The following is a 7564-nucleotide window of genomic DNA, read 5'->3' on the forward strand; positions in this document are numbered from 1 at the left end:
ACAAAAAGACACAACACATGACAAAATGACCACATGAGACAAAAAGAGACACAAAACAGCTACAAAGAGACACCAGAGGACCACAAAGAGACACAAAGAGACACAAGGAGACACAAAGAGACACAAAAGGACAACAAAGAGACACAAAAGGACCACAAAGAGACACAAAGAGACACAAAACAGCTACAAAGAGACACCAGAGGACCACAAAGAGACACAAAGAGACAAAAAACAGCTACAAAGAGACACAAAAGGACCACAAATAGACACAAAGAGACACAAAGGGACACAATGAGACACAAAGAGACACAAGGAGACACAAAGAGACACAAGGAGGCACAAAGAGACACAAAAGGACCACAAAGAGACACAAAGAGACACACAACAGCTACAAAGAGACACAAAAGGACCACAAAGAAACACAGAGAGACACAAAACAGCTACAAAAAGACACAAAAGGGACACAATGAGACACAAAGAGACACAAGGAGACACAAAGAGACAAAAAAAGGACAACAAAGAGACACAAAACAGCTACAAAGAGACACAAAAGGACCACAAAGAAACACAAAGAGACACAAAACAGCTACAAAGAGACACAAAAGGACCACAAAGAGACACAAAGAGACACAAAACAGCTACAAAGAGACACAAAAGGACCACAAAGAGACACAAAGAGACAAAACAGCTACAAAAAGACACAAAAGGACCACAAAGAGACACAAAGAGACAAAACAGCTACAAAAAGACACAAAAGGACAACAAAGAGAGACATGCTGAATGTCATGATGAGTGTTGATTGGCTATTACACGTATAACATCTAGCCAACCAGATAGTGTTGTGGGCGGGACATGAAGTCAGACTCAGTGGTGAGTAAAACCGAAGCAGAGGGACAGACACAGAGCTGTAGCCGAGTCAAAGTAGAACACTTTTTAATTTGTTAACTTCATCGGTTATCAGGAAAATAAAACACAGATACAGATCATCTGCAAACGGCCAAATATGGGACAGAACCATGACTTTGGAAACAGCTGTCTTTAGATTTCAGATGTGCTTTAAATCTAGGCTTTACTAAAGACACATTTTTACTCACTGGTCTTTTTAACACTCTAATCTCTCAATCTGTTATCATCATGTCTATTTTTCTGTATTTGGGAATTGCTGCTTGCTGTTGTCGTTGGGATGTTCTTGTGTTTTCTTTCTAGTTTTTTATTATTTTATTTTTACATTTCAATGTTCTTTTATACAGCACTTTGGTCAGCCGAAGCTGTGTTTAAATGTGCTATAGAAATAAACTTTACTTACTTACTTACTTACTTACTTATTTAAATTTAATGTAAGAAACATTTACATACCGAGAGATATGTTGCTTATAATAACTAAAATCAGAAATCACAATCAAGCAGTAAAAAGTGGTTCCCAAGTTTTATTGTTTATTTATAACCTTCATTAAACAGACAATTGATTATAGACTGATATAGACCAATGTATAATAACAAGTATGTAACACTGACAACACTGCAAGATACAACAATTATAAATGCATAAAAGACTATTCAGATTCCTTAATCACATAATCTCTTGATTTAAAATAAAACATCAGTACAGAAACACAAGATAAAATGGTAAAGGTGAAATGATTTGAAAAAAAAAACACCTTAGGTGACAGTGATGTTAAAACGTTAATTATCAACATGTTAAAAAATATTATGCCGGTTTGGACACAGATACTGATACAGATATACAGAGAAATATGATTCATAATTATACCAGTTGGAATGATGAACAGTGGCAGTGATAGTAACAAAGACAGTTGAACTATGACTAGAAACAATAGTTGTAACAGTTGCCTCTATCATCAGACAGCAACAACATAAAGAAAAGCTAAACAAAATGTACAATATAATATAATAAATTTATAGAAAAACAAACTAATACAGATGTAAGGGAACATCTACACCCTGTGACTTCTAACCTAAAAAAACGTATTTTTCTCAGTATTATTTTCCATATTATAATAATAATCATTGGGTATTCATAACGTTTGGGTATTATGTCTTATTTCCCATCTTACAATTTACTACATTTAATGTATTAATCATAATAATCCTAATAATAATACCACATACATTTGTTTTTGTAATCTCTCCGTCTTTCTCCCTGTCTTTTGTGTTCAAGTTCAAATGTTTTATTTGCATTAATATCTAACATGCATTGTTTTTAAAATCAAGTGTATACCACGCTGTATTAAAGACATTGATGGAAGGACTATATGCGTATTAAGTCTCTCTCTGAGCTGAAAGCTGCGCTCCTCTCCGTGTCCTCCGGTTCACAGCGACTACAGCAGCACAGAGCATCAGCAGCAGGATACTGAGCACTGAGCATCGCACTTTGAAGAAGGTGGAGTAAATCCCAGGGGCCGAGGGCTCCATGTACACTAACACAGTTCTGCTGGTTGACACACACTTATACTCTTGGTCATAAACTGCACACCAGTACTCCCCTGTGTCTCCCACTGAGATATTAGAGATAACCAGGTTCCCATTATCGTAGTACCAGCTTACTCTGCTCATTCTCTGATCCGTTACACTAAAGACTCTTCCCTCTGTTCGGTTTGACTTGATGAACCAATAGTACTCCGTACCCTCTCCCCTATCTGTGCATCTGAGAGTGACATCTTCTCCCTCTGAGAAGAGCTCTACAGCAGGGGGGCCAAATGTGGGGCACACCAATAGCAAATATATTTGCTCTGTCATAGAGGCATAACAGGAGTACACACCTGAGTGATTTAACATCAGAGATGAAAACACCAGCGAGTAGTTTTGGTCTATTGAAGGAACAGTCCGGTTTTGTAGTCCGAGGTCAGTGTGGGAGAGTGATTTGTGATTAAACTTCCAAAGTGGGGGCGGGTCATCAGTGAAATCATTGATATTGCACGGCAAAACAACTGTCTCTTCCACTGAGCGGTAGATTGTCTCTGACTTTAGTCTCAACAGTTTAGTGCCACTTTTAACACACTGCTGTTGGTTCATCACCAGACAGGTGTACTCTCTGAAGTCTGTTGCTGTGACGTTGGATACACGAAGAGTTGATGTGTTTGTCACCACTTGGTATCTTCCCCTGACATTGTCCGTCACTGATGTTGCATTGTCCCCAAAAACTCTGCTCCATGTTTCTTCCTCATATCTAAAGTCACGTTTGAGCCACTGGATATTCAGATTGTCAGGAGCTCTACCACATTGCAGGTCTACTGTTTTTCCAAGTCTCGTGTCAATTCCTCCCATCCCATGCATGAAAGTACAAACAGTAATAGTGATGTTTTTCTCATGTGTCAGGTTGCCCTTAGTCCAACACTCCTCTCGGTAGGGTCCGGAGTCTGAATGGGTCAGGTAGAGCATGGTGTAAGAAGAAGTTTTCACTGTGCTGACATGTCGTTGTTTCAAGTGTTCAGGTACAGAGGTGTTCCACAGGACAAGCTTCTCCTCACCAACAGATCTGGAGATCAGGCAGGAGGTGGTGTTGTCGGGGAGGATGAAGGTGTAAGAGTCTCCTACCTCTCGGATGAGGATCCGTTCTTGTGCATGGATGTTGCTGATGAGAGCAAACAGCAGGAAGGAGAGCTCTGTGACTGCAGCCATTCTGCTCCGAGGTCGACAAACACTGACACCACTCAGCTCATATATGCTCTACGCCAACCCTCATCAGCAGCTGATCTTTTTCTTTCTTATCAAACATGACTTCTTTATCTCATCATCAGAGGAAAGTTTGACACATCAGGCTTCCTATCCAGTAATCAGCATCCTTTAAAGGTGTCTAAAACCACAGAGGCTATCGTGTCTTCAAACAGATTATGTAGAAATATGAGGAAACCATCAGCGATAAGTGTGTGTGTGTGTGTGTGTGTGTGTGTGTGTGTGTGTGTGTGTGTGTGTGAGGGAGAGATGAGCATTTGAGCATTTTGTCACTTTAGGCGTAATACAGTTTAATCTTATTGTGTGTGCAGAGTTGTGCGTGCGTGTGTGTGTGTGTGTATTTGGCAGAGGCTTTATTTCTTAATGTCACTGTTATTGTCGTGGTTTTGGACATGGGAATTTCTGTTGCCTGTATTATTATTTCTGTATGTTTACTGTTGTGTTTATTGTATTCTGTGGTCTGTGTATATTCTATTGTGTATTTTTCTGTTCCCTGTTGTGTATTTCCTTGTTTATGTTCTGTTTCCTGTTTTATTCTGATTCTGTTTTCTGTCTTGTCATGTCTAGTTTTACTTCCTTTGTTTTCCCGCCTGTGTGATTGTCTGATGTGCTCCACCTGTTCCCCAGCCCTGGTGTCACCTGTCTTGTGTGTTCTCGTTGCCTAGTTTATTTAGCCCCTGTGTTTCCTTTGTCTGTTGTCAGATCATTTTGTGTCTTGTTCCTGTCAGTTTGTGTGTGTTCGTGTGCTTTCCCCGTGTCAGTTCGGTATTTCCCTGGTTTTTGTACTCCCTTGGTTTTTTGGATACCTTTCTTCGTTTCTTGGTATTGGTTTTTGTCTGCTGTTTCTCCCAGGACTCCCTTTGTTCATGTTTGTGTTTCCATTAATAAATCCTCGAGTTCAACCCTTCTCCTGCCTTCCTGCATCTCCCTGCATTTGGGTCCCTTAATCCTCTACTTCATGACAGAATGATCTGACCAGGAATGGACCCAGCAGTGGTGAAATTTGAACCATTTTTTTGATGGGGAGATGTTGCTGGGGATGTTTCGGGGGTTGCATGACAAGAACCCCATTTTTTCCAAATACCTCATGGAGGTTTGCTGGCAGGCGACCAGTGAGTTCAGCCTTCCCGAGCCTGTCAATCCCCTAGAGCCAGTGCTGCCCAGCGTCCCCGAGCTGCCCAGCGTCCCCAGGCTCCCCAGCATCCCCAGTGTCCCCGCGCTGTCCAGTGTCCCCGAGATTACTAGTGTCCCCGAGCTCCCTAGTGTCCCCAGGCTCTCCAGTGTCCCTGAGTTGACCAGTGTCCCAGCACTGCCCAGTGTCCCCGAGCCTTCTAGTGTCCCCGAGCTGTCCAATGTCCCCGAGCTCCCTAGTGTCCCCAGGCTCTCCAGTGTCCCCGAGCTGACCAGTGTACCCAAACTGACCCATGTATCTGACCCCCCAGAGTCCTGGCTGTTTAGCAGCCCCCCAGAATCCCGGCTGGCTAGCAGCACTCCAGAGTCCCGGCTGTTTAGCAGCGCTCCTGTGTCCCGGCTGTCCGGGGGTATGCCCCCCCGGGATTAAAAAAAACAAAAAAAAACAATAAATGGCACTTTCTGGAAAGTTTTGTGAAAAGAAATAGAGAAATCGAGTCTTAAATGATACATGCAGAACTGCAGGGTTAAGAGAATATACTTTGCATTGTTGTAGTATATCAACAGGTATTAGGACATTTAGCATTTACATTACTGTTAATCAGTCATCACTTGATTACACATTGTATTACCTTGTTATGATATAAGAAGTGACCCATACAATGTGCCAAACATAACGTGCCACATGAAGAGACAGTGCAGCATATGACAGTAGCAACAGCTGAGAAGATTTGGGTCTGTGGTGACCAGGTCACACAAACTTCTTATCCCATTCTCTCTTTTTATTACTACTACAACACACACACATACACACACACACACACACACACACACACACACACATACACACACACACACACACACACACACACACACCCGGCGCCGAGTGGGGCTCTCCGAGGCTTGGAGGCGAGCCGTGTGTTTAATTTTATGTGACATATTTCCAGTAGGCAACTGGAACATCCGGACACAAACGAGCAGGCTTATGCCCCAAAGAGCCCCGGCCCAATTTAACCACTGATATATATATATATATATATATAGTGTCTGAACACAACTGTATATATATATATATATATATATATATATATATATATATATATATATATATATATATATATACACAGTTGTGTTCAGAATAATAGCAGTGTGTTTAAAAAAAAGTGAATAATGCTCAAAATCCTTAGAATAGCTTTTAATTCCATAATATCAATGCATTGGGAACACTGCACATTCAATTCCAAATCAAAACATGACCAAAATTTGTCAAGTTTGTGTTCTACCTTTACAGAAAGTGAAGAAAAAGGAATATTAGGCTGTTCAAAAAAAATAGCAGTATTTGCATTTTTCTTTACAAACTCAAGCATTTACTGTATGAACTGAAAAAAAGTCTCAAGGGTTTGCTTTACTTTGAATCACTGCACTAATATTTAGTTGCATAACCATTATTTCTGAGAACTGCTTCACATCTGTGTTGCATGGAGTCGACCAACTTCTGGCACCTGTGAACAGGTATTCCAGCCCAGGATGATTGAAGTACATTCCACAATTCCTCTGCATTACTGGGTTTGGCCTCAGAAACAGCATTGTTGATGTCACCCCACAAGTTTTCTATGGGATTGAGGTCTGGGGATTGGGCTGGCCACTCCATAACATCAAACTTGTTAATCTGGAACCAAGACTTTGCTCGCTTACTGGTGTGTTTTGGGTCATTGTCTTGTTGAAAGACCCATTTCAAAGGCATTTCCTCTTCAGCATAAGGCAACATGACCTCTTCAAGTATTTTGATGTATTGAAACTGATCCATGATCCCTGGTATGTGATAAATAGGCCCAACACCACAGTATGAGAAACATCCCCATAACATGATTTTTGCACCACCATGCTTTACTGTCTTCACAGTGTACTGTGGCTGGAATTCAGTGCATGGGGGTCGTCGTCTGCGGCCCCTAGACCCAAAAAAAAACAATTGTGCTCTCATCAGTCCACAGAATGTTGCCCTATTTCTCCTTTGGCCAGTCAATGTGTCCTTTGGCAAATTTCAACCTATTCAGTACATGTCTTTTTTTCAGCAATGGGATTTTGCGGGGGCTTCTAGCTGATAGCTTAGCTTCACATAGCCTTCTTCTGATCGTAACAGTACTCACAGGTAACTTTAAGTCTTCTTTGATTTTCCTGGAGCTGATCATTGGTTGAGCCTTTGCCATTTTGGCTATTCTTCGATCCTTTCGAATGGTAGTTGACCGTTTTTTCCCACTTTGTTCAGGCTTTGGATGCCATTTCAAGGCATTTGAAATAATTTTGAGAAGCCTATAATTTTCTGCACTTCTTTATATGTTTTCCTCTCTCCAATCAACTTTTTAATCAAAGTCCGCTGTTCCTCAGAACAATGTCTGGAACGACCCATTTTGCTGAGTATTTCAGTGTGAAATGCACTATAACAAGCATCCACAACATTTGCTTCCTCCCGTCCGAAAATATGGGCCATAATTGACACCTTTTTCTTCACAGAATCAATCACCTCACTAATTAAACACAACACTGCTGTTATTTTGAACATGCCCCTTTCAATTACAGATTCAATTACACAGAATGTGCAGTAGGCATGTCATGACTGTTGGTCTGTTGGTTTTCTATGACTCTACAACACTTACTAGTAAATTATTTGCCATGTAGAAATATCACTTCTACCAAAGAATTTGATTTATGAGGTTAGTGATGTTGGACTACTATTATTTTG

The sequence above is a fragment of the Sander lucioperca genome, chromosome 9 (genome assembly GCF_008315115.2).
Source record: "Sander lucioperca isolate FBNREF2018 chromosome 9, SLUC_FBN_1.2, whole genome shotgun sequence".
In the NCBI taxonomy this organism is placed as follows: domain Eukaryota; kingdom Metazoa; phylum Chordata; class Actinopteri; order Perciformes; family Percidae; genus Sander; species Sander lucioperca.